Consider the following 14,423-nt stretch of genomic DNA (forward strand, 5'->3'; position numbering starts at 1 on the left):
TTTTTTTTTTTTTTTTATTTTGAGTTTTATTCCACCTTTTTTATCCACTCTATCCAGGAATCTCTATTATGATCACTTTTAGAGCAATCAGCAGTGGTAGATAAGCAGTGGTGAGATCTAGTTTTTCTGATCTCAAGGACATGGAGGCTGAGGTACAAAAGGAAATGGTAAAAATAGGGAGGAAGTAGGAAGACTAATATTACATTGTGGGAATTATAATTAATATCATGAACCATAATGTTAATGAATTATTGAACGAGAAACCAATTTTCTCTGTAAACTTTCACTCAAAGCAAAATAAATAGTTAAAAAAAAAAAAAAGTTGTGTTGGGATGAAATGCTTGAGGCTTGTCCTTAGCACTTCCAGTGAACTCTTCAGTTCCAGTGAACTGTTCTGAAACCTCAGCTTTAACGCATACTCCACACAGTTATCAGGGTGACAATAAATCTGATGTCTCTGCCAAAAACTTTGGTTTAAAAATACAAACTACTTAGAGAAAATTTATTTTTTTCAAATAGCCCTGCCCTATCTCTTCATCTCTATATTCTTCTCTTTTCTGCAACTAACTCTATGCTCTAGCCTTAGCAGATGTCTCATAGCAGACTCTCGCCCTCCTAAGGCTTTGCTTAGGATGTTCTACCTTGGTTATTCTCAGCATTGGTTGGGTGGAGACAGGGTGGAACTCTAGCATAGTACAAGGGCACTGGAAGATTATTGATAAGGGCAAAGGACTTCTGGCTCCTGGAAAAGGGAACTAAATGAGTTAATACACATGAAGTTACCAGAACCTGGAAGCACCACTCCCCCTACACCCCCTACCCCTGTCTTTCTTTCCCCCCACCATCTTTACTTCTCTGTGCTCCAGGTCTGCTTCAACTGTTACCTTCTCTCTGAATCTTTTCCCACCTCCTCAAAGCTCACCTCTTTTCTTAACTTCACTTTGTCAAAACATGATATAATAATAAATCAACTGAATGTACTGAAGTGTGATGTGTACAGAATTATACTAAACATTATGTACAGATGTCTACTGGAGCCAGACAGATAAAATCAATCAGTGAAGGTGACTGAGCATGAGTGTCATGAACCAGGAAACATGTTCCCTATCTAAAGGCACAACTACTACTCAGCTCAAGAAAATTAGTGTTTGTGAGAATGGAGGCCCACTGCTACCAAACTTCTGGTATTTCAAGAGAATCTAGGAATCTTCATTTTTTTATAAAATTCTCCAGATTTTAAATATTGGCTCAATCTTTGAAAAACAAACAAACATTGCATGTCCAACCAGGCATGTCAGTGGACCATGTTGAGCGGTTTCCTAGCTTGCAAACTCCGTTTTACATGCATGATCAAATTGTCTTCAAAATAAATAAATGAAGTAGGAATTATACTTATTCCAATGTTATAGAGAGTAAAAAGTAAGTGTTAAGACTCAGGTGTTCAGAAACATATTCAAGTTTACAGATTTATATCTTAATCCTGACACATAATACTTGCTCAATAAATAAGGCTACTTAATAAGCTAACACATTTATTATGGATATGATAAGGGCATGGTGTCTTTCATGGCCAAATTGATGGTAACAGACTCATATTACAAGTTTGTTTCAATTTCAGTGGCCAAATATTATTTAATATGTGAGCTGCTCCCCAAAGGAAATAAGCATTATGAAAAATAATTAATCTGTTTTGCATTTGTGATAATTGTCTTTTAATAAAAACATGATTCCATTACTTTAAATTTAATTTTAAGAAATATTCAGGTGCTACATCTTGACTTTTCCTTATGTACATTGATAAATATTACAGTGGGAAGTATTTATTACACTGTGAATTGATAGCCAGTAAGCAATTTTATTCCTTACAACAGTGCATGATCTCATTTAAAAAATGTTGAACTCAGTAAATTTATCTCATTAATGTTTCCTCTGTGGTAATTTTAATGGTCTGAATTGAAAATGAATCAACAAGGCATTTTTCTTATGCATCTTCTAATTCAGTGAAGCAGTGCATAACCGGCATACCAAAAAAATGTAAAGATTAATATCATTAAAGAGTTTTAAATTATCTGTAGTACAAGGTAAATAAATGGCTTGAAGTTATCAAAAAAATTATAGAATATACTAAATTCATTTTAGTGTATGCATAAACAGTATAAGACTAAAGAAGAATTGATGTGACTGAATTATGGTGTCAGTAAATGTGGTAGTTAAGGTTGTTGTCAAGTTGGCTGGCCCGGTTGAGTGGCTGGGCATCTGGTGGTAGTTATTCCACACGGTAAGATTGGCAGTTACTTCCATGGTGGGATCTACTGGAACAGCTGAGTAGCTATTTTAGAGATGTGGAAACGTCTCCAGCTTATGGCATGCTTTAACCCTGCCAAGTCATTGTTCAACAGCCTGCCATGCCCTGCCAATCTTGGGCCTTCTTCTGGACTTGAATTAATGGCCTGCTATGTTGTTTGGTAATATTGGGACTGTGCCTTTCTACTTGTCAACCTTGGGTTTGTCAGCCTCAGTAGCCAGCAGCTTAGTGAAGAGAAGCCTCCAGCTTCATGGTCTGGGAGAGGAGGCAGAGCTAAAGCCCAAAGTTGAGGGGCTCTCACCCAGCCCTTAGAACTTGGCACTTTGAACTCAGACTTAAAGCCTCTGACTTATTGTAAGAGAATAAACTCCTGTTTGTTAAAGCATCACATTTGTGGTATATTGCTGTCAGAATATACCAAAACAGTAAAGGATATTGAATATATCATGGACATCCAGAAGAATGAACATATCTGTTGTAGAAGAAATACAGACAGAAAGGTCCTTAGAAGCAAGGATGGTGAGACTTCATCTCACATCTTTGTACAAGTTATGAGGAGGGATCTGTCCTTGAAGAAGAGCATCATGCTTGGTAAAGCAGAGGGTCAGCAAAAAGAAGACCCTCAACAAGATGGATTGACACAGTGGCTGCCGCAGTGGGCTCAACCAAAGCAATTATTATGAGGCTGGGATAGGACCTTCTGTTGTACATAGGATCACTATAAGTCAGAACTGAGTCAACAGCACAGAGTATATTCACAGACTTGCTTTCTTCTATTGAAGTTGAAAGCCAAAATATGACCTTGATTATATCTTATCTGAATTTAGGGACCATCTGTAGAATAGAGTTGATGCATTGGGCACCAATGACTGAAAACCAGACCAGTTGTGGGGCGACATCTACGACATCATACATGATGGAAACAAACGGTCATGAAAAAGACAAGAATGGAAGAAAAGACCAAAATGGATATCAGAAGAGACTCTGAAACTTTCTCTTCAACAGAGAATAGGTAAAGCGAATGGAACAAATGATGAGATAAAAGAGCTGAAACAAAGATTTCAAAGGGCAGCTCAAGAATACAAAGTAAAGTATTATAATGAAATGTGTAAAGACTTGTAGTTAGAAAACCAAAAGGGAAAGTTATACTCAACATTTTTCAAGCAGAAAGAACTGAAGAAACAAATTTAAGCCTCAAGTTGCAATTGAAGGATTCTATGGGCAAAATACTGAATGATTCAGGAAGCATCAAGAAAAAATGGAAGGAATACACAGAGTTACTATACCAAAAACAATTGGTAGATATTCAACTATTTCAGGAGGTGGAATATGATCAAGGACCAATGGTATTAAGGAAAAAGTCCAAGCTACAGTGACAGAACTGGCAAAAACAAAGCTCCATCAATTGATGTAATTCCAATTGAGATGTTTCAACAAACGGATGCAGCACTGTAGGTGCTTACTCATTTATCCCAAGAAATTTGGAAGACGGCTACCTGGTCTATTGACTGGAAGAGATCCATATTTGTACCCATTCCAAAGAAAGCTGATTCAACAGAAGTTGGAAATTATTGAACATCATTAATAAATAAGTAAGTAAAATTTTTCTGAAGATAATCCAAAAATGGTTACAGCAGTATATTAACAGGGCACTGCCAGAAATTCAAGCCAGATTCAGAAGAAACCATGGAATGAGGGATATCATTGTTGATGTCAGATGGATCTTGGCTGAAATCAAAGAATAACAGAAAACTGTTTACTTGTGTTTTATTGACTATGCAAAAATATTTGACTGTGTGGATCATAACAAATTATGGATAACATTGAAAAGAATGGAAATTCCAGAACACTTAAGTGTGCTCATGAAGAACCTATATAGAGACAGGAGGCTGTCATTAAAACAGAACAAAGGGATACTTCATGGTTTAAAATCAGGAAGGGGTACATTGGAGTTTTATCCTTTCACCATACTTATTAAATCTGTATGCTGAGCAAATAGTCTGAGAAGCTGGGTATATGAAGAAGAATATGACATCAGGATTGGAGGAAGATTCAATAACAACAGATCATACAACCTTGCTTGTTGAAAGCAAAGATGACTTGAAATACTTACTGATGAAAAGGGATTACACCTCAACATGAAGAAAAAGAAAATTGTCACAAATGGACCAATAAGGAACATCATGATAAATGGAGAAAAGACTGAAGTTGTCAGGGATTTCATTTGACTTGAATCCACAATCAACACCCATGGAAGCAGCATCAAGAGATCATACATCTTATGGTGCTGGGAAAATTTGCCGTAAAAGACCTCTTTAAAGTGTTGAAGAGCAAAAGATGTCATTTTGAAAACTAAAGTGCCCCTAACCCAAGTCATGGTATTTTCAATCACCTCATATGCATGTGAAAGCTGGACAATGAATAGGGAAAACTGAAGAAGAGTTGATGCCTTTGGATTATGGTGCTAGGGGGAGAACATTGAAAATACCATGGGCTACCAGAAGAACAAATAAATCTGTTCTATAAGAAATGTAGCCCAAATTCTCCTTGGAAGTGAAAATGGCCAGACTTCCTCTAGCTTACTTTGGTCACTTTGTCAGAAGGGAACATTCCCTGGAGAAGGATATCATTCTGGTGAAGTCGAGGGTTAGCAAAAAAGAAGACACACAATGGAGTGGATTGACAGTGGCTGCAACCATGGGCTCAAGGATGGCAAAGATTTTGAGGATGCTGCATGATTGGGCAGTGTTTCATTCTGTTGTACATGGGGTCTCTGTAAGTCAGACCCAACTCTGACACATAGCAACAACAACAACATAGAATTTGAAAAATTTCTCCTCACCGAGAAATAAGGTTATTATGAAGTAGATATAGAAACAAGTCCAGGTTAAATAAGGTAATGTATGTGAAATGCAAAGGGTAGAACCTCATATAATGGGAAATACTTTTATGGTGTCTACCAGATTCTGCAGTACTAACAGCTTATAAAAGACTCTTAGGAAGAGATAAACTTAACAATATTTTAAAATCTTAACAGTGTTGTAATAACTAATATTTTAGAATGGAAATGCTACATCTTCAATCAGCTATCATTAAATCTTGACACAATTTATTCCCAAGATTCAGAGGATGAGCAAGTCAAACACACACTCACACAGGAAAAGAGAATAAAAGAATCAATAGTTTTTCACTTTTAAAATTGGATTCAAAGGAAAACAAAAAGCAAGGCACTTAAGAATCTTGAAAACTTACAAAAATTATATTTTCAGCACCATTGAATTTTGCAGTAATACCTAGTGAACTCAGGTTCTCCCTGACCACAAAAAACTTCATTAAGAAGGAGAAAAATACCTTGGAAAATGGGACATCTCAGGTTCTCAATTTAAGGCACTTCAACATATTTTCAGTCTTAACGGGAAAAAAAGTTAAACGTAAGTACAAATTAATTAGGGGGCTTAGTGATGAATATCCTCTTAACTATCTAGAAATCAAGGAAATTCTCCACTGTAGTTAATCTAGCCAACAAGAGAAATCTGACTCTCAAGGAATAAAATGTCAACTGCAACTGTTGCTAGTTTGTATCCTGAGAATTAGCAAAACTTCTCAAAGAACGAATACCTACTGTCAAGATTAGTAGGTGCAGATAATAAATATATAGACTTTTTGAGAAATGTTGATAAGTAGGAGAAATGGGGAAATAGTGAAGGAAGATGTGGGGATTAAGGGAAGGTTTTGTTTGTTTCTATCAGTTGACAGATACTATAGTATGTTTGTGTGATAAAATATCTCTCAGATGAGAATGAAAAATTGAGAATTTGAATTATACATTTTTTAGTTTTAGGAAGATTTGTAACAAGAGAAAAAACAGACGATTCTATGAGCAAAGAGGCTACGGAATGCACAAGTAGGATGATTGTGTTTAGATATTTCTTTCACTATAACATGAATGAAAGAAATATCTAAACACAATCATCCAACTTGTGCATTCCTTAGTCTCTTTGCTTCTTTCACTATAACATGAATGACCAATCGCCTTGTACGCATGTGAGAGCTGGACAATGAATAAGGAAGACCAAAGAAGAGTTGATGCTTTTGAGTTGTGGTGCTGGTGAAGAATGCTGTAAGTACTATGGACTGCTAAGAGAACTAACAGATTTGTCCTGGAGGAAGTGCAGCCAGAATGCTCCTTGGAAGCAAGAATGGTCAGACTTTGTCTCACCTATTTTGGTCATGTTGTCAGAAGGGACCATTCCCTGGAGAAGGATGTCATGCTTGGTAGGGTGGAGGGTCGACGAAAGAGGGGGAGGCCTTCAACGAGATGGGTTGACACGGTGGCTGCGATGATGGGCTCAAGTATAGCAGGGATTGTGGGGCTGGCGCGGGATCAGGCAGTGTTTCGTTCTGCTGTGCATGGTGTCGCTATGAGTCGGAAACAACTTGACGGCACTTAACAACAACAACAACATAACATGAATGAAGAGTCCATGGCTATGGATGTAAATAGGTTGGCAGATTCATTACTAGTGATATGAGGAAATTCTTGTTTAATTGCTTCCTTTGTTTGAAAAAAAATATGAATTCAAAGAAGGGATGAGGGAAAATTGAAGGGCTGAGAAAAAAGACAATGTAAATGAAAAAATGTGGTAAAATTAGTAGCCATGATAAAGGACCACTAGCTATCTGTGGTCATGAATTTAAAGAGTCCAATTAGCATGATAAAATGTTTTCCTTCAATCACAAGTATAAGCCAAATAGCTTAAATTTTACCATCTAAAATTGATTAACCTATGTCTTAAGATAGGTTAATCAATACCTAGCAAACCTGTTACTATCTAATTTCAGAACAAGCCCCATCCTAACATTGTCCTGTTGTGAATAGTCTACAGACGCAGCTGTCAACATGTATATCCTTTAGTTCATCACTGACAGCCCCACTGGGAGAAAGCTCACATCTAACTTCTGAATACTGGAAGCCTTGTTCTTTATCTGGGAGCTCTGGTGACATAGTACCTAAGGCAGTTGACTGCTAACCAGACGGCTAGTGGTTCAAACCCACAAGCCACTCCTGGGAAGGAAGATGGGACAATCTACTTCCGTAGTGATACTGCCTCGGAAACCCAAGGAGGGGTTGCTATGAGTCGGATCTGACTAGATGGCAGTGCATTTGGTTTTGAGTTTGGTTTTGCTCTTTGTCTAAACCCTAAATAAACATCTGTATAATTATTGTCTCAAACTCTGTGGTTTCATTTTGATGGACCATGAAGCTCTCGATTCAAATCATTCTTTTCACCCTTAATAAATCTCTCTATTTGGGCAATCTACTTCTGTAGTGATTGTTGTTGTTGTTGTTGTTTGCCGTTGAGTCAGGCCGGACTCATAGCGACCCCTCCTTGGGTTTCCGAGGCAGTATCACTACGGAAGTAGGATTGCCCAACCAGTGATATCGCCTCGGAAACCCAAGGAGGGAGTGCTGTGAATCGGGTCTGACTCCACGGCACATAACAACAAAAAAACTTTATTTTGAAAGGGAGTTCAAGTTTTTCGCTAGGATTGAAGGTTGCAAACCCAGTGTGATAGAGGAAGATAAATGAGGGAATTGAGGATTTATGTAATGGAATGACCTAGTGGTGGAACATTGAGTCTAGGTTGGTAAGCACAAAGTGAGGATGTTATTGTTGTTATTTGCCATCGAGTTGGACCGACTCATAAAGACCCGTCCCTGGGTTTCAGAGGCAGTATCACTAGGGAAGTAGATTGCCCAGCCTTCCTTCCGAGGAGTGGCTGGTGGGTTTGAACCACCAGCCTTCTGGTTAGCAGTCAAGTGCCTTAGGCACTATGCTACCAGAGCTCCTAAAGTGAGGATAGGAGGGGGTAATGTATGGTGGAAGGAGTAATCAGGTCAATAAATTCTAAGTCTGAGGGAGATGAGTTAATTATTAAAATGGAAATACTAGAGGAACTAAACTGGAAAGATATGAGACCTAAGAGTAAAATGCTTGAAGTTGAGAATTTGGAAGTAATGTTATTGTCAGTTTTGACACATTTGTAATATGGCCACTGAATGTACCTGGTAAAGGGATTGATAGATAGAAGAGAGGAAAAACAAGGGACCAGAGGAAGAATAGCCATTCTGTCTCAAGCCACCTGGATTTCACTAACATTTGGAAAGGGTGTTTGCCTTCCTTGGGTATCAAGACTCAAGTCAATCTCATCTAGATCCTGAAGGGGCAAGTTGGCCCCAGCTGACATCTGGGTTATATATTTAATACCTAAACATCTAGGGAGGGAAGATCATTCAAGCTAACTCTTTTGATTTCACATATACCAAATAACCAGTTGATGGACTGGATTGCTTCACTTGTTTGTAACTTCTATATACACAGCCACATGTCAATGATCATCAAAATCATACTCTTCAAATTTAAAAGCAATGTACAGGACTGTGCAATCTATGTGAGGAAGAATGATACATCTACTAAAGTCTTTCTCACTCCTCCGATTTCCAAAATACCAAAAAAGCAGCAGTTAAGGGCAAGCAGTGATCACTTTCCCAGAATACAATATTACTCACAATGTCACTTCTTTGCTACTATTTCTTCTGTCAGCAGTGTGACATTTTATAATTTATTTTTATTTCAACAATAGGATGGGCTGGCTGAGAAAAAAAATATTATTAGACATCCTATTAAGTATATAGGAATGGGAAAAAATATTTATATTTTTATTAAAAAAAATGAGAGTTTCTGTATGTTATTATTCATCCATGTTTCCATTTACTTTTTTTCAAAATGAATACAAAATCTCAAATACCAATAATAAGCCAACAACTACCCATTACCCTAAATGGATAATTGAGTTACATTTAAAAGCATTTCTTTATTTATTACTCCCCACTGTAAAAAACCAAAATGTAAAAGCACACATATTTAAAAAAAAAAAAAAGAAAACCCACATGCCAGCTTCCTCTACTTACTTGTGGTTTCTACATTTATGTACTATTTTGGAAAATGGAATTTCATTAATTATATAAGATATTAATCTATAACCAGGGTTACCAAAGTAAACCACAAAAATACATCCATAGATATCCTTTAATAACTATTATAGATCTGGAATTAAATAACAATAATCTGACCCAAGAGCAGAAGAAAGACTAGAATTTTCCTTTCTCTTTGTTTTACTTGTGGATTCTGAAATTAATTTCAAAAACTGTTACTCTTTCTGAGGCTGATTTTTAGCTTGTCAGTATATTGATCAGTTTCCTAACATTCTCTCTGTCTAGTGGTTATGTCTCATGTGCCTTGGCAATTCCCTTCTCTTGTGTTCATCCTTCAGTTATTGCTTATCTTCAGGGTATGCTAAGTGCTTTTCTGGTCTCAATCTGCATGTTCTCTTTCAGCATTCTTCTTCCAGATCTATGGTTTCAATTATCTTCTACCCAACATATGCTATATGTAATCCAGATTTCAATCCTGAATTGCAGACCTGCATATCAAACTGTGTACTAGAAATAACCACTTACATGTCCCAGTTGTGTACTTCAAAGTCAACCAGATCAAACTTCCTCAAGAAATTTTCTTCATATGAAACCTGCTTTTCATTCTATGTTCCTCATTTTAGTTAAAGGTAGCACCATCCACCAGATACTGCAAACAAAATATATTCTCTCACCATTCTCTCTCATTCTCCACAATCAACCCCTAAGTTCTATTTGACCTCCTAAGTATCTCTTGGTTCAAAGTTACTTCTTTGTATCATCACTGTTTCTACTCTAATTCAGATCAATGCATCTCTCACCTGAGGGACATAATCTACATGAGTGATGCCCCTGGAGTTGTAGAGTGGAAAACATTTGGAGTCCCTTCAGCTTCATTTTTCATCATCATCCTTTCAACCTCTACTCTCTAGCATACTAAACATCATTGAATTCCTTAATTATTATCTCTTCCCTCAGAGTCTGCAAACAAGCTATACTCTCTGTCTATGGTATAACATAAATAAGAAATAAATACATAAAAAAGATTTTTATCACCACTAAGCCTGGGTTGGGTGTCCTCACAATAAGATTCCAAAACATCTATTTATTTCCAATAACAACTTACTACTTTTATTAGATTATCCATTTACCTGCCTGTACCCTCCATAGGTATGCTTAAGGATGTATATCTTTTTATTCCTGTATCTTCAAAAATTAGCACAATTAACTCAGACTCTTAATAAATATGTACTAAAGGGAAAAAAAAAACAAAACTTATAGATCAATGAATATATGCTACTACTTCAGACAAGAATCTGATTAAGGCCAAACTCATGACTTTATTCAAACAAAAAGTTATCGTGAAGATAGAAAATATTTGTAAATGGGATTAAAGTCATTGTTATTATTTCATTCATAAGGTAAATTGTAGGGCTCATCCTTAATCTCTAAAGCTCAGAATTATTAACACTGTCTCTGCCAGTCAGAACATTCAAAGAAAAGCGAGGCCTCCATAGCGTGTTACTTAGTAATTTCGCCATGTTTGGAGATGACAGTTCAGCTCAGGCTGAACACAAAAGAACAACTCCCAAGGACATAACTAAAAACACTCAGGTTGCCAGCAATTTTTTTTTTCCCAAAAGGATGATTATTAGAACAACAAAATCATGTAAATAAAAAATGGAAAAGGCATGATAAGTCATCTAATCTCTCCTGTGAGAATTCTTTCTTTAATGCTGGCCTCAACACTCACGGAGTAAATTTTAAGTACAACCGGTGATGTAAATCCCATCTTTACCCTTGGGAAGCAAGGTTATGCAAACCAAAACCACTTTTTCATTGCTTCTGCTTGGATGAGATATTTTTTTAAATCTGTCTTTTCCTCAATATGCACATTTTAATCCAATTAGATAGTATCTCATGCCTCTATCATTTTTAGGTTTTTTAAATAAAAATAAGTAGTGATATAAGCTTGGTGCAGTAGTTTTCTTTCAATTGAGAATTGACTTATAAGTAGCAACTTTATTCTTTCCATTTAAAAGTATATCTAGTATTGAACAATATTTATTCTTTTGGTGTTTTAAGATAGAAAGGAGAAAATAAGTTTAGATATATCACAAGATAATTCCTAGTAAAGAATACTTCAAGAGATTCTTCAGGTCCTTTTGCTGTGCTGAAAACTTTTTTTAATTCACTATTCCTTAAATGCTCTGGTGACGTAGTGCCTAAGTAATTTGACTGCTAACCAGAGGACTGGCGGTTCAAACCCACCAGCCCCTCCTCGGAAGGAAGACTGGGCAATCTGTAAAGATACAGTCTCAGAAACCCTAGAAAGGGTCACTATGAATCCGAATCAACTCGCCAGCAGTGAATTTATTCCTTAAATAAATGAGCTATCTGGTAAAGCTGGGAAAATTTTTGGCTTATGTCAAACATTGTTGTTGTTGTTATGTGCCATTGAGATGTCTCTGACTCATAGCGACCCCTCCTTGGGTTTCCGAAGCAGTATCACCACAGAAGCAGATTGCCCAACTTTCCTTCTGAGGAGTAGCTGGTGGGTTTGAACCACCAACCTTCTGGTTAGCAGTCAAGTGCCTTAGGTACTGCACCACCAGAGCTCTCCCATGTTGAAAATTATGAAAGTTATTTTGTTTGTTCACCATTTTCATCTTATTTTTTGTTGGGATCTTATCTGTGCCATCTCAACACATTAATTCTGTACGCCATTAAAAATAGCTCTGTTTCGGTGAAAAAGAAAACACTGTCCTTTTATCTGCAAGATTTCCCAAACATCAGTCTTCTGTTTACCAACATCCTGAATTTTGGCCATTTGTTACATAATTTTTCACTTGATATTTTCTTGAGATTACTTAGCTGTTTAAATATATTTTAAAACTAAATTATATGATGAATTTATTTTGTATAGACATAAACACATGCAGTTTTAAAAATCATTGCATCACACGTATCTTGCAGTCACATTTGGGAAAGAGTTCTACCTTACTCCATTATAAAGCTACAGAAAAATCTGTATCTTCCACCCTACATGTACAAGGTCTATGTTATAAGTCAGGGGTCTTAGTAGTAATGAAGATAGACGTAATCCTCACCCACATGAAGCTTCCATTCTAACAGATCTCTTCAAGTTTCTAATAAAACAAAGTCATTTCCATGAAAAATAAATCTACAGATAAGTTCCTTCTTCTATCATAATAATACTCTGACTTGCAGAACTATTTTCTGATAGGCTCCTACCTGTTTAAAATCTTACTTTGGATATCACATTTTCTATTTATTCTGTTTATGCTGTTCTCTCATTATAATAAAATCTATGTAATTTGAACAAATATAGAGAAACTACAAGTCTGAGATTGTACAGATTAAAAAATGTGGTCTTACTTCATTGATGTGTTTCTGATAGAGATGCTTTTGAAACTGTTTTAATTAAACTGCCATCCAGTTAAATCCGACTCATAGAGACCCCTTTTTGGGTTTCCAAGACATGATCTCTATGGAAGTAGATTGTCCTGTCTTCCTTCCAAGGAGTGGCTTGGGAGTTTGAACTGCCAGCCTTCTGGTTAGCAATCAAAGGCTTAAGGCACTACGCCACCAGAGCTCCTATAATATATATAATTAATTGTATGGTGATATACCTAAACACCAAAAAACACTATCTGAAATACTGTTTTATTAAGGCACTAGCTGTTACCATTGTAAGTCCCAAGGTCAGCAGAGCATAGCAGACTGCTGAGCAACGACACGGCTACATGTAGGGTCCAAGCATCCCATAAACTAGAGACCATTCTCAAAGCTTCTTCTTAAATACAGGAAGCAGACTACATTCTAAAGGCAACTACTCAGCCGCTCCCAGTAGATTGCACCATGGAGCTGATTACCAGTCTCATCATGGAGAATATTACATCCAGCTGCCCAGCCACTCAACCAGGCCTACCCAAGTTGACATACAAACATAACTACCACACTTGAATATTATGTTTGCATACATTTTGCATAACATTTTCAAAAAGTAAATCAAATGCATAAATTCTGAATTCGATACTGAACCAGGAAATTTTATGATTTTTTTGTATATGTGGTATATGTGCTTTTTTTGGTTAGTATATTGGATGCCCCTGAAAACACTTCTACTTCAAAATTATTGATGAAAAGTATTCTTTAGTAGCCAATTAACAAAACAAAAAACAAACAAACAAACAAGAAGCTCACTGCCATGGAGTCATTTCTGACTCATAGGGACCCCCACTGAGTTTCTGAGGTTGTAAATCTTTACAGAAGTAGATCACCCAATATGAAATAGAGATTTAAAAACCTTGACCGTTGTGACAACCTGCTACAGCTATCTTCCAACTGGATGCATTGCCATCTATTATTTTTGTTTATGATCTTTTAGCCAGTTCCCAATCTGCATGACTCTGTTCTCATCCAAGGCAATTATAATTAATTTGTAAGTAAAAGTTCGTGATCCACTGTTTCAAATGCTTCACTGGAGCCCAAATACATGACGTCAGTTGCATCCTCTTCATCCAGTTTGTTTTGTAACTCTATCAAACAAGCCTATCATCATGGTCTGGCGTGATTTGTTCATTATGAACCATACTGCTTAAGGCTCGAGATTACATTGTCTTCTAACTGCTAACAGATTGTCCCTCAGTATTTTCTCCCTTACTTCACTGTATACTGATACAGTGTTTGGTTGTATATAAAAAATTTTATTTGTTTTGGATTATTAATGAAGAAGAAAACCCAAAGGTAATTAGCTTGTAGAATCACTTGTCTTTCTTTTTGCAAATTATATAACATCTAAATGAGGTACTTTATAATCTTTGATTTTTTTCTTTATATTTTTCTGATTTTATATGAAATCCATTCCATAAAAGTTAATAAGGATTTCAACATTATTAATTCATAGGTATTTGTATTTTCAAAGGGCAATAAACTCAGGATAATTGGAGAAAAGTGTGTTGCCTCAGAGATAGTAATAATACAATTACAATATTACAATAAGTCAGTGCCTCCCGTCATGGCCCACGTAGAAAATGAGCTAACTAGGGCGCACTGTAATAAACTAGAGAGGATCTAGGGAGGTCTATATAGAGCTAGGTAAAATCAATTCATAACATT

The sequence above is a fragment of the Orycteropus afer genome, unplaced genomic scaffold (assembly GCF_000298275.1).
Source record: "Orycteropus afer afer isolate SDZICR_OR568_19922 unplaced genomic scaffold, OryAfe1.0 scaffold00425, whole genome shotgun sequence".
NCBI lineage: Eukaryota > Metazoa > Chordata > Mammalia > Tubulidentata > Orycteropodidae > Orycteropus > Orycteropus afer.